This window comes from Saccopteryx leptura, chromosome 3 (assembly GCF_036850995.1).
Source record: "Saccopteryx leptura isolate mSacLep1 chromosome 3, mSacLep1_pri_phased_curated, whole genome shotgun sequence".
NCBI lineage: Eukaryota > Metazoa > Chordata > Mammalia > Chiroptera > Emballonuridae > Saccopteryx > Saccopteryx leptura.
In genome coordinates this window covers 177,308,109-177,322,675 of record NC_089505.1, presented here as the reverse complement: position 1 = coordinate 177,322,675, position 14,567 = coordinate 177,308,109, and positions in this window count along the sequence as shown.

The following is a 14,567-nucleotide window of genomic DNA, read 5'->3' as shown; positions in this document are numbered from 1 at the left end:
GCAATACTATAATAGTAGGGGATTTCAATACCCCACTAACATTACTAGATAGATCCTCAAGAAAGAAAATTAACAAAGAAACAGCAGACTTATTGGACACACTAGATCAACTCGATTTACTAGATATCTTCAGAACCTTTCACCCTAAAGCAGCAGAATATACATTCTTTTCAAGTGCTCATGGTACATTCTCTAGGATAGACCACATGTTAGGGCACAAAAGTGCTCTCAACAAATTTAAGAAGACTGAAATCATATCAAGCACTTTCTCTGATCACAACGGCATGAAACTAGAAATGAATCACAACAGAAAAGCTCAAAAATTCTCAAACACATGGAAACTAAATAGCAGGGTGTTAAATAATGAATGGATTAAGAATGAGATCAAAGAAGAAATAAAAAAATTTCTAGAAACAAATGACAATGAGCATACAACAACTCAAAATTTATGGGACACAGCGAAAGCAGTGCTGAGAGGGAAGTTCAGAGCACTCCAGGCATACTTTAGAAGCTAGAAAAAGCTCAAATAAACAATTTAACCCTGCATCTAAAAGAATAGCAAGTAAAGCCCAAATGTAGCAGAAAGAAGGAAATAATAAAGATCAGAGCAGAAATAAATGACATAGAGGCTAAAGAAACAATACAGAGGATCAATGAAACTAGGAGCTGGTTCTTTGAAAAGGTAAATAAGATTGATGAACCTTTAAGTAGACTCACCAAGAAAAAGAGAGAGAGGACTCAAATAAATAAAATTAGAAATGAGAGAGGAGAAATAACAACTGACACAACAGAAATACAAAATATTGTAAGAAAATACTATGAAGAACTGTATGCCAAAAAACTAGACAACCTAGATGAAATGGACAAATTCCTTGAAGCATACAATCTTCCAAAAATCAATCTGGAAGAATCAGAAAACCTAAACAGACCGATTACAACAAATGAGATCGAAACAGTTATCAAAAAACTCCCAACAAAGAAAAGTCCAGGGCCATATGGCTTCACAACGGAATTCTACCAAATATTCAAAGAAGAACTAACTCCTATCCTTCTCAAACTATTTCAAAAAATTCAAGAGGAAGGAAGACTTCCAAGCTCCTTTTATGAGGCGAGCATAATTCTGATTCCAAAACCAGGCAAAGACAACACAAAGAAAGAAAATTATAGGCCAATATCTCTGATGAATATAGATGCTAAAATCCTCAACAAAATATTAGCAAAGTGGATCCAACAATATATGGAAAAAATCATACACCATGATCAAGTGGGATTTATTCTGGGGAGGCAAGGCTGGTACAATATTTGTAAATCAATCAATGTGATTCATCACATAAACAGAAAGAAGGAGAAAAACCATATGATAATTTCAATAGATGCAGAAAAAGATTTGATAAAATCCAGCACCCATTCATGATCAAAACTCTCAGCAAAGTGGGAATACAGGGAACATACCTCAACATGATAAAAGCCATCTATGAGAAACCCACAGCCAACATCATACTCAATGGGAAAAAATTAAAAGCAATACCCTTAAGATCAGGAACAAGGCAGGGGTGCCCTCTTTCACCACTCTTATTTAACATGGTCCTGGAAGTCCTAGCAACAGCAATCAGACAAGAAGAAGAAATAAAAGGCATTCAAGTTGGAAAAGAAGAAGTAAAACTATCATTATTTGCAGATGATATGATATTGTATATAGAAAACCCTAAAGTCTCAGTCAAAAAGCTACTGGACCTGATAAATGAATTCAGCAAAGTGGCAGGATATAAAATCAATACTCAGAAATCAGAGGCATTTTTATACACCAACAATGAACAGTCAGAAAGAGAAATTAAGGAAACAATCTCCTTCACAATTACAACCAAAAAAATAAAGTACCTAGGAATGAACTTAACCAAGGAGACTAAAGACTTGTACTCGGAAAATTACAAAGCATTGATAAAAGAAATCAAGGAAGATACAAACAAGTGGAAGCATATACCGTGCTCATGGTTAGGAAGAATAAACATCATTAAAATGTCTATATTACCCAAAGCAATCTATAAATTCAATGCAATACCAATTAAAATACCAATGACATACTTCAAAGATATAGAACCCATATTCCAAAAATTTATATGGAACCAAAAGAGAACACAAATAGCCTCAGCAATCTTAAAAAAAGAAGAATCGGAGCCCTGGCCGGTTGGCTCAGCGGTAGAGCGTCGGCCTAGCGTGCGGAGGACCCGGGTTCGATTCCCAGCCAGGGCACATAGGAGAAGCGCCCATTTGCTTCTCCACCCCTCCGCCGCGCTTTCCTCTCTGTCTCTCTCTTCCCCTCCCGCAGCCGAGGCTCCATTGGAGCAAAGATGGCCCGGGCGCTGGGGATGGCTCTGTGGCCTCTGCCTCAGGCGCTAGAGTGGCTCTGGTCGCAATATGGCGACACCCAGGATGGGCAGAGCATCGCCCCCTGGTGGGCAGAGCGTCGCCCCTGGTGGGCGTGCCGGGTGGACCCCGGTCAGGCGCATGCGGGAGTCTGTCTGACTGTCTCTCCCTGTTTCCAGCTTCAGAAAAATGGAAAAAAAAAAAAAAAAAAAGAAGAAGAATAAAGTGAGAGGTATCACACTTCCTGATATCAAGTTATACTACAAGGCCGTTGTACTCAAAACAGCCTGGTACTGGCATAAGAACAGGCACATAGATCAATGGAACAGAACTGAAAACCCAGAAATAAACCCACAGTTCTATGGACAACTGATATTTGACAAAGGAGGTAAGGAAATACAATGGAGTAAAGACAGCCTCTTTAACAAATGGTGTTGGGAAAATTGGACAGCTACCTGCAAAAAAATGAAACTAGATCACCAGCTTACACCACTCACAAAAATAAACTCAAAATGGATAAAATACTTAAATGTAGGCCGTGAAACCATAAGCATCTTAGAAGAAAACATAGGCAGTCTGACCTGTGGTGGCACAGTGGATAAAGCGTCGACCTGGAACACTGAGGTCGCCGGTTCGAAACCCTGGGCTTGCCTGGTCAAGGCACATATGGGAGTTGATGCTTCCAGCTCCTCCACCCTTCTCTCTCTCTGTCTCTCCTCTCTCTCTCTCTCTCTCTCTCTCTCTCTCTCTCTCTCTCTCTCTCTGTCTCTCCCTCTCCTCTCTAAAATGAATAAAAAAAAAAAAAAGAAAACATAGGCAGTAAGTTCTCCGACATCTCTCGGAGCAATATATTTGCTGATTTATCTCCACGGGGAAGTGAAATAAAAGACAGGATAAACAAATGGGACTATATCAAACTAAAAAGCTTTTGCACAGCTAAAGACAACAAGAACAGAATAAAAAGACAAACTTCACAATGGGAGAACATATTTGACAATACGTCTGATAAGGGGTTAATAACCAAAATTTATAAAGAACTTGTAAAACTCAACACCAGGAAGACAAACAACCCAATCCAAAAATGGGCAAAAGAGATGAATAGACACTTCTCCAAAGAGGACATACAGATGGCCAATAGGCATATGAAAAAATGCTCAACATCACTAATCGTTAGAGAAATGCAAATTAAAACCACAATGAGATATCACCTCACACCAGTCAGAATGGCACTTATCAACAAAACAACACAGAATAAGTGCTGGCGAGGATGTGGAGAAAAGGAAACCCTCCTGCACTGCTGGTGGGAATGCAGACTGGTGCAGCCACTGTGGAAAACAGTATGGAGATTCCTCAAAAAACTGAAAATCGATCTGCCTTTTGACCCAGCTATCCCACTTTTAGGAATATACCCCAAGGACACCATAGAACGGCTCCAAAAGGAGAAATGCACTCCCATGTTTGTGGCAGCATTGTTCACAATAGCGAAGATCTGGAAACAGCCCAAGTGTCCATCAGAGGACGAGTGGATTAAAAAGCTTTGGTACATATATACTATGGAATACTACTCAGCCATAAGAAATGATGACATTGGATCATTTACAATAACATGGATGGACCTTGATAACATTATATGGAGTGAAATAAGTAAATCAGAGAAAAAACTAAGAACTATATGAATCCATACATAGAAGGGACATAAAAATGAGACTCAGAGACATGAACAAGAATGTGATGGCAACAGGGGTGGGGGTGGGAGAAGGGGGGAGGGGGAGAAGGAGGAGACAGGGGTTGGGGGAGGGGAGGGGCACAAAGAAAACCAGATAGAAGGTGACAGAAGACAATTTAACTTTGGGGGAGAGGTATACAGCACAATCAAATGTCAAAATAATCTAGAGATGTTTTCTCTCAACATATGTACCCTGATTTATCAAAGTCACTGCATTAAATTTAATAAATAAATTAAAAAAAAAAGATTTCCAAGCAAAAAGAGGGAACAATCTTGACAAGGTCCACTTGACAAGGTTTTTAGCAAGGTTAACCTTCCTCAAGGAGCTCCAGAGCCAGTGAGCCATGGAGACAGCTCTGCACACCCACTTGCATCCACCCCTGCCATGTCGTCCTCACAGAGTATGGCTGATAGGAGATGCAGCTGCGAATAGATGTATTGCAAATATGCCTCCATTCAAAGTGCGGATTTTCTCCCCCTTCTCCCTTTCTATGGTGTTATTTGGGGTTTGTTTTTATACTTCTGGTTTCCATTAAGTAAACGTCAGGAGTAGAAGACTGTAAATCTCTACATGCTCTACTTGGCTGCAGGGCAGCCAGACACACCCCCTACCTCAGGACCTCTCCTGCCAAAGCCCACCATTCCAGCCCCCAGGTGACAGGGAGACCAGGGAGGGGAGGAGAAGAAGGCTTTCTTGCCTAGGGCCTGTGAACTTGAGTCTACTTTCCCTTTCTCTGGTTTGTTTTCTCAGCTGGTGGCATGCCTCTGGCCCAACACTGCTGAGTCTAGTGCAAAACAGCTTCCTCCAAGATCTAACAGTCCATTTTAAAGAAGCAGTTTGGAGCTCAAGAGAAGGGAGCTCAGTTATAGCTCTGTGCCCAGCTTTCCCTGTTTTTCTTAGTACATGGAAATAGGAGCTATGTAAACAGTTCATATTTCACATTCCACCTGTAGAAAAAGCAGCCAAAGCAGACAAGGGAGGCTCTTTGTACCTTTCCTCACCTCAATTACTATATTAGTATCTTCCCACCACTCTCTTTATTTCACCACTACCTTGTTTTTCTAACACACACACACACACACACACACACACACACACACGCACACACACCACTGTCCCAATCCCAAAGAAAAGCATGAATTTTCCCAAAATATTTTATCCTTTATAGTGTCCTATGACTCACTGATTTCTCCACCCAAAAGCCCTGGCTCTACGTAGCAATCGGAATGCTTTTTTACCATTAGTGCTCAAGTAGAGGTTCTATTCATAATTTTCCCCTTTCTAACCAACACCAGTGAAAGTTAGACCATAAAAGCCCAGCTACCAGCTTTCAGTTGGGAAGAGAGGAGAGGATTCTGAAGAAGGAATCCACCTACTTCCTCGGGGTAGCCTACAGCCGGCTTCTTTCATCTCAGCTTGAAAACAGTCCTAGAGCTTTGGCTGGCAAAGAGTCCCCCTTTCCTGTCACATAATACACTCAACCAGGTCTCTTTCATCAACTGAAGGGGAATCAGTTCAGAGGGAAAGTAAATGAATGATTAGAGATGACACACCAGCATTTGCAAATCCCCTTATTGTGGAAGGTTTGAAGAGCCAGTTTCACCTGGCTTCCAGGTCCCCAAGCTGGAACTTTTACTTACTCAGAGGTAAGAACTCAGTGGCCTTCAGGGAAGAGAACTCAGTGGCCTTCAGGGACACCTAATGGTAAGGTAAAACCTGCCCCATTATCCAGCAGCCATAGCTTCAGACTAAGTCCAGAGGAGAGGTAGTGGGTGTCAGCAATGCTGAACTCTAATTTCAGGTGCCCTCTTTCTAGATGGAAAATGGGAGAGGAAAAGGGGATTTGGACTTCACAGTCCCAAGGTTCAGTAAAAGGTTGCAAAAAAAGAAATAAGCAGAAAAGAGGGAATATAAGGAAAAAAGAGACAATGGAAAAATGGAAGACAGGATGACTTCTCTTGGGACAGTTGGACTGGTCTCACATGTAGCCATAACACCAGCTTCTAATTTCAAGTTGTCAAGATTCATCTCCCAGAAAAGTAAGATATGTAATCTTCTTGAAAGAGACCCCCCAGTATCTCCAGATGTTTTGGTTTATTCTGTGGGGAGGGGAAAAGACTTAGGTTGAGAGAAGCAAATATGTTCATTCCCTAAAAGGAGGAAGGTCACCAAGTAGGAACAGCTTATTTGCCTTTGGAAGTATTGTATTTCAGCAGAAGAAGCCAGAAATAAGATATCATTTGTTAACTTTGCTAATCCATTAAGTATATGTTGGACAACTGAGCTATTATTTGAAACTCTTTGCTATGTGTCTTCTAACAAGGAAACAATGTCCTGCTGAGTTTAGGTGTGGTGTGTGCTAAAACTACATAAAACTTTCAGCAGTTTTCTGTGAGGTTGATTTTTATTTTAGGGAACAGTACATATTGAATCCGTAGGAAAGAGTGAAACCATGGCTTTCCAAACTGTGTAGCTGCAGCTGTGAACAAACTCCACTTCCATCTTTGCGTCCTTTCATGCTGTGACTTTTGACCAACCACTGTTCTTAGTAAGCTTATCAAAGCTTGCTAGTTGATGATTATCTGTATCCCTTAAAATGTCACCATAAATATTTTTGTTGGTAGCATCTGAAATGGCAGGACAACTGAGATAGATATCAAACTGGTGATAGTGTCCACCACCAGGAGAAATGGCCCCTGGCACTGCTGTATTCATTGTCCCTTTTTCTTGTCAATTATTAGGACCTGAGTTACATCATGAAACAATGCAGTAGCGGGGGTCTTTCAAGAAAAACAGTCTGCGCAGAATTGCTGGGTCATCTCTTCCACTTCAAACCAGTCTTCCCATAAATAAATTACTCTACAATAAATTCTGTTATATTTTACAAAATTGCCTGCTTTGTTTCTTCTCACTTTGTCCCACCACTGAACAAATACACTCATCAGAAAATGTGTGACTAGTAAATTATCGAATAGTTTGAATGATTTATGGTGATTTTATCAAATTAACTCTAGAATATAGGATTTGTATTTTGTGCATGTGTGTGTGTGTGTGTGGTGGAATTTCTTCTGAATGAAATATACCAGAATCATAGAAAACTTTTGAATAAAAAGAGTGTTTATGTCTCAGCTTCTAATTCTACTGATAGAAAGTTGAGGTCTAAGGAAGGAGTCAGTGACCTCACGAGTACACAAGTTAATTTGGTGATAAAGCCAGGACTAGAAAGATGGATGATGTGCAATAAGATGGGGCACCAACCAGTGAGAATACAGAGCCCGTGTTGCTGTACTTGCACATGCTGGTTAAATACTCCAGTCACCTGGCCGCAACAGTGCTCTGTTCATTGTCTGCAACTCAACTTAGTTGTAGGTTTAACACAGTAGCTCTTTCTTTTCTTCAAACATCCCTTTAATCTGTAGTCTAAGCAATATTGAAAGGTAAAAGGCAGAGGGGTGAGAGACAGAATCCTATGCCAGGTACTATGAGGAATAAGAAAGATGTTTGACGTTCAGTTCCCGGAAATCTGACCCCTCCATAGCATTGTTCTGCATGACTTACAGATGATTCATGCAGACTTGTTAGTACTGGCTAGTAACATTCTCCTTTTTCATTCCCATGACACAGGTCACGGTATTGCAGGTAAAGACTGAAAACACAGGTTAAAAGGCTCCCTTTTTTTTTTTTAATAATTTTATTTTTTTAATGGGGTGACATCAATAAATCAGGATACATATATTCAAAGATAACAAGTCCAGGTTATCTTGTCATTCAATTATGTTGCATACCCACCACCCAAAGTCAGATTGTCCTCTGTCACCTTCTATCTTGTTTTCTTTGTGCCCCTCCCCACCCCCTTTCCCTCTCCCATTCCCCCCTACCCCCCGTAACCACCACACTCTTATCAATGTCTCTTAGTTTCACTATTATGTCCCACCTACGTATGGAATAATACAGTTCCTGGTTTTTTCTGATTTACTTATTTCGCTTCGTATCATGTTATCAAGATCCCACCATTTTGCTGTAAATGTTCCGATGTCATCATTTCTTATGGCTGAGTAGTATTCCATAGTGTATATGTGCCACATCTTCTTTATCCAGTCATCTATTGATGGGCTTTTTGGTTGTTTCCATGTCCTGGCCACTGTGAACAATGCTGCAATAAACATGGGGCTACATGTGTCTTTACGTATCAATGTTTCTGAGTTTTTGGGATATATACCCAGTAGAGGGATTGCTGGGTCATAAGGTAGTTCTATTTTCAGTTTTTTGAGGAACCACCATACTTTCTTCCATAATGGTTGTACTACTTTACATTCCTACCAACAGTGTATGAGGGTTAAAGGCTCCCTTTTTTTGATGCCCATCTAAGAAGTGTGAAGCTGACAGGTGAGACACACTGACAGATAGAATGACTCAGAAACTAAACCACAATCAAGAGAGGAGGGCTGACCAGGAGGGTCATGGTGTTGTTACCACTTAGCACACTGCCCTGAATCTGTGGAGTCACCGATTGGAAATGAAAACAACTGGGAAAACTAAATGCCACACAGAAGTAAAAGAAAGAAAGAAAGAAAGAAAGGAAGGAAGAAAGAAAGAAAGAAAGAAAGAAAGAAAGAAAGAAAGAAAGAAAGAAAGAAAGAAAGAAAGAAAGAAAGAAAGAAAGAAAGAAAGAAAGAAAATCTGGGAACTATCCCCTGGTTGTGGTGATGTAAAGAGCAGTCACATGGTGTGACAGTGACATAAGCCACAGCAGACATACTTGTGTCCCTCTCCTGAAACGCTTCTCTGCCTCTGTCCAACAGAACCAGTGTGTGTCTGTCTGTCCTCCCCTCCATCCTAGCACTGCCATGTGTGTCCTTTTGTCCCTCCTCTATGGCAGCAGTTAGCACATCACAGGGAAATGACTCTTTTTTACATCTTTGTCTCCTACTAGTCTACTGACTTCTTCAAACCAGAGACTCTGTATTGTTTATTTAATTGAGGCAAAATTGACACATAGCAAAATGCACATATCTTACATACATGGCTACACCAGTTTTTACACATGCCTCCACTTGTGTGACCTGCAACTTAATCGAGATAGACACATTTCTAGGACTTTGGACCTCTACCCGATGCCCCTTCTCAATCAACACTCCAAAGATAAGCCTTATTCTGACCTTGATCACTATAGATTAGTGTTGCTTGTTTTGAACTTAATATAAATTGAGGTATGGGATATGTATTCTTTGGAGATGTCGACTTCCACTCAGTATATTGTCACCCAGGTTGTTACATATAGCCATAATCTTTACATTGTTGTACATTGAATGTATGTATTCAACTCTTCTGTCACTGGACATTTAAATTGTTTCCAGATTCTGGCTATTAAGAACAATGCCATTATAGACACTCTTGAACATATATTCTGGTAGATATATTACTCATTTTGGAAGTCTATGCCTGAGAGTCTTGGGTCTGTCTTTTGATTTTTAATTCTGACTTCATCTTCTCTATCAGGCCGGTGGAGTAAATACCTAATAAGTACAAATTGCACTTGAAGTAATAAACAATTTTTTGAACTAATATCTTGTAAGAAGTTTCATCTATTTATTAAGTTCTGTGTGGTTTCATCAACAAATATTTTTAGATCAATTTCTAAGTAAGCATATCAAAATCTAAGGAACTGGCCAAAAGTTCAATCAGCAGAGGATATTAAGCCCCCCTCTTCTTAAAAAACTCATAATACAAAATCAAATTGTGTTTTATTCTGACTATACAACTTCAATAAATAAGATAAACAGCCTTTGAAATGAATAAGACAGAATAGAATTCGTTTCAAGAAGGACTAAGGAAGACCTGCCATGTTACCAGACAAAGGAATGAGATGTAATTCACTCTAGATGGGAAGGAGGTCTAGAGCAATGCTACTCTTTTTTGCACAAGAAATAAGTTGAGGCAGGAACAGGGATTCAGTGAGTACCTCAACAAATGACAAAAAAGGAATGTCACCCATCAAGGTACCAAATTTGTGTTTTCCTTTGCTTCAAGTTTATAGGTTAGAAGTTAATACTGCTGGAGAAAGCCAAGGAAGTGTGAGAAAGGGGCTTTCATCCCAAGGAGAGCCATGCCTGGGCTATACCAGTGTTGGAGACTGCCTGTCATCTCTTTCATTTTCCTAGTTCCCTGATTCCCTGATGGACAGACACTGACCACAAGTTCGGCCTGAGTTTGCATGAAAAGAAACAAAGTCTCATCTGAGAGAACAGATAAAAGAAACTGCAGGGTGATATGACTTCTGGTTCAGCTCTAAGCTTTGCCTTCTTTCTCATTTCCTTCTCCCAGCCACCCCCCCCCCCACCTCATTTCATTATCTTAAGGCATGAATCAAGTTCAAACATGAAGTCAATAGAATTCATTGGTGTTTTTCTAGATCTCTTCCCACTGCCTTGGAAATCTTTCCAAGAAAGGGGGAAAATGACCCCTTACCTATCTAGGGTATACTACCAATACAAAATGATTGCATAAATAATTTAGGCAGAGGATGAGGATGAGGGTGATTCAATGCCGTTAGTCCTCTGTTGCTGGCCAACACTGATAAGAAATACAGGACAGGATGGAAAAGGAATGAACACAAAGAAGCTCCGCGTTCCAGCTGGATCTGCCCCAGAAGGAGCAAATGAGTGTTGCATCCTCCTCGACACCCAACTCCTCTTGTTCAGCTGTCGGTAAGCCACAATGATCTATTCATTTGCTCCTTGGCCTCACACATTAATAATATATAAGAGTTTGAGTAGAAAACAGCCTAAAAAAATTTTTTTATGGGAGACCATGACATTGTTTTCACTGGTGGCACAGGATTTCTGGAACTGGCGATATTGGAACAACAAGGGGAACAACAAGCTGGCTTGCCCAGGTTGGGAATGCCAGCTTCCTGTGATGCCTGCTGTTGGAAATTTCAGAATTTTAGCAGGTATTTCCAGAGAGGCACAGGGCTACTGTGTTTACAACTCCAGGGACACCATTTATATTGGGTGTCACTGAAAAATGGAATGAAAGGAACATTGTCACTGATTGTATTTTTGTATTGAATATTGGTTATGTGTCCTCAAATATCCAGGACACTGCTAAATTTTAAACTGGCTATTTCATTGTCTTGGTAAATTTACTCACACACACACACACAATGTGAGTGACCCAGATGGAAGGGATGAAAAGGTGCTGACTGCAAAAACTATGAGAAACAACCCCAACCCCAAGAAGCATCACTCGTAGAAGACTCACTTCTGAAACATCCTTTTTGCCAATGCTACCCTTCCTTCTCTATACAATGGGAAATCTGATGGTCAATACCCTATGGTTTAGTTCTTGACTAAAAATTATTAGAAAATGTTGCAGAACTAACTCAATTAAAAATTTTCCAAGTGGCATACTTGACTTGACAGTATCTCCCCTCTTTCCTTTTATTATCCGCAGTAAGATATTTTCTGAAGAATTAGCTTAATCTTAAGAAAATTTGTTTCCAATAATATTAAAAAATCTTTTCTCTGACCACCACCTTCTTTTTCTTACTCAATCCCTCTAATCCCCAAACTGCAATGATGCTTTTATCTACTGGAGCATCCCTTCTATTCATCCTGCCACTTTATGGTCCACAGTCAGGGAGAGAGACCCTTTCAACTTATTCAGTTTAAATTCAGTAGTGAATCACTTCTCTGCATATATCTATAATTCCTTTGTTTTCTTTCTGTATTGTTCATGCTTCCTTAAAAGAAACATACCTCTCAAGATATTTAATTTTACTCTCATTTACTTCATACTCTTACCAATATCATCTAGCAGTCATGCTCCTTGGTATTTACCCAAAGGAGCTGAAAATGTATTATGTACACAAATGCCTACACACAAAAGTTCATAACAGCTTTATTCACAATTGCCAAAACTTAAAAACAACCAGGATATCTTTAGTAGGTGAATGGATACATAAGCTGTGGTATAGCCAGACGATGGAATATTATTTAGTGCTTGAAAGAAATGAGCTATCAAGTAAGAAAGAAACATTGTGGAAACTTAAGTGCATATTACTAGGTGAAAGAAGCCAATATGAAAAGGCTAAACACTGTGTTTTCCATATAGTTGACATTCTGGAAAAAAAAAAAAGACCAAAGTATGGAGATTGTGAAAATATCGGTAGTTGCTGAGGGTTGGCTGGGGAGAAATAAATATGTAGAGCATGGAGGAATTTTAGCTTAGTGAAACTATTCTGTAGGGTATTTTAGTGGCAGATGTATGTCATTGTACATTTAATCAAATCGATACCATGTACAACACCAGAGTAAACCATAATGTAAATTTGAACTCTGTGTGATTACTATGTGACAGTGTAAGAATAATCAATTATAACAAATGTACCACCCCAGTGGGGGGATGTTGATAATGGAGAGACTGTGCATGTGTGGGGGCAGAAGGCACAAGGGAAATGAAATCTCTGTACCTCCCTTTCAGTTTTGCTATGAATCTAAAACTATTCTAAAAAATATTAAATGTGTGTGTGTGTGTGTGTGTGTGTGTGTGTGTGTGTCTAAGGCTCACCAGAACTAAGGAATCAGACACTCTGGGAGTGAGGATGGAGAATCTGTATTTGTAAGAAGTTATTAAGGTAATTCACATTCCTGCCACATAACCATGAGGGCCACACTCTAAACCTCTTAGACTTTAAGATAGCAGTTTTCGAATTTTTTAGCTTTCGAACACTTTCTACAAGTTCCTAATAGATCAGACAGATTGAACCCAAAGAACTCTGAGTTAAGCAGATGGAGGAGGGTCCTTGGAAACCCTGTCCCCTTGCAGGGCCTCTGAAGGGCCAATATTGGCCTCCGCAAGGCTTCATAAACTGTGTAAAGATCTGGTATTAAGAGTAACTCAAGCCCTATTCCTTTTAGAAAGTTTTTGTAAATGTTAGCTTTTTACTAACTCACCTTATCAGTTCCCCTCATTAGATTAGACTCCATGAACCTTCAAAATGGCTCCACTTTGAAGATGCTAAAGCATAAAATTCTCTTCTGTGAACACAACTCTTCTTCCTTCTGCAGCTCCCACTTTCACTTTCTCTCCACCTAAGCAGTACTTCCATCCCTCCTTCCCTCTCTCCCAAGGCCTCTGCTTTCAAACATCCTGGCTGTATTCTATTTTTTTTATATAATTTAATTTTTTTAATGGGGTGACATCAATAAATCAGGATACATATATTCAAAGATAACACTCCAGGTTATCTTGTCGTTCACTTATGTTGCATACCCATCACCCAAAGTCAGATTGTCCTCTGTCACCTTCTATCTAGTTTTCTTTGAACCCCTCCCCCTCCCCTTTCCCTCTCCCTCTCCCCCCTCCCCCCGTAACCACCACACTCTTATCAATGTCTCTTAATCTCACTTTTATGTCTCACCTACGTATGGAATAATGCAGTTCCTGTTTTTTTCTGATTTACTTATTTCACTTCGTATAATGTTATCAAGATCCCACCATTTTGCTGTAAATGATCCGATGTCATCATTTCTTATGGCTGAGTAGTATTCCATAGTGTATATGTGCCACATCTTCTTTATCCAGTCTCCTATTGAAGGGCTTTTTGGTTGTTTCCATGTCCTGGCCACTGTGAACAATGCTGCAATGAACATGGGGCTGCATGTGTCTTTACGTATCAATGTTTCTGAGTTTGGGGGGTATATACCCAGTAGAGGGATTGCTGGGTCATAAGGTAGTTCTATTTTCAGTTTTTTGAGGAACCACCATACTTTCTTCCATAATGGTTGTACTACTTTACATTCCCACCAACAGTGTATGAGGGTTCCTTTTTCTCCACAGCCTCTCCAACATTTGCTATTACCTGTCTTGCTAATAATAGCTAATCGAACAGGTGTGAGGTGGTATCTCATTGCCGTTTTGATTTGCATTTCTCTAATAACTAAAGAAGATGAGCATCTTTTCATATATCTGTTGGCCATTTGTATTTCTTCCTGGGAGAAGTGTCTGTTCATGTCCTCTTCCCATTTTTTTATTGGATTGTTTGTTTGTTTGTTGTTGAGTTTTATGAGTTCTTTGTATATTTTGGATATTAGGCCCTTATCTGAGCTGTTGTTTGAAAATATCATTTCCCATTTAGTTGGCTTTCTGTTTATTTTGTTATCAGTTTCTCTTGCTGAGCAAAAACTTCTTAGTCTGATGTAGTCCCATTCATTAATTTTTGCCTTCACTTCTCTTGCCTGTGGAGTCATATTCATAAAATGCTCTTTAAAACCCAGGTCCATGAGTTTAGTACCTATATTTTCTTCTATGTACTTTATTGTTTCAGGTCTTATGTTTTGATCTTTGATCCATTTTGAGTTAATTTTAGTACAGGGGGACAAACTGTAGTCCAGTTTCATTCTTTTGCATGTAGCTTTTTAGTTTTTCCAGCACCATTTGTTGAAGAGGCTTTCTTTTCTCCATTGTGTGTTG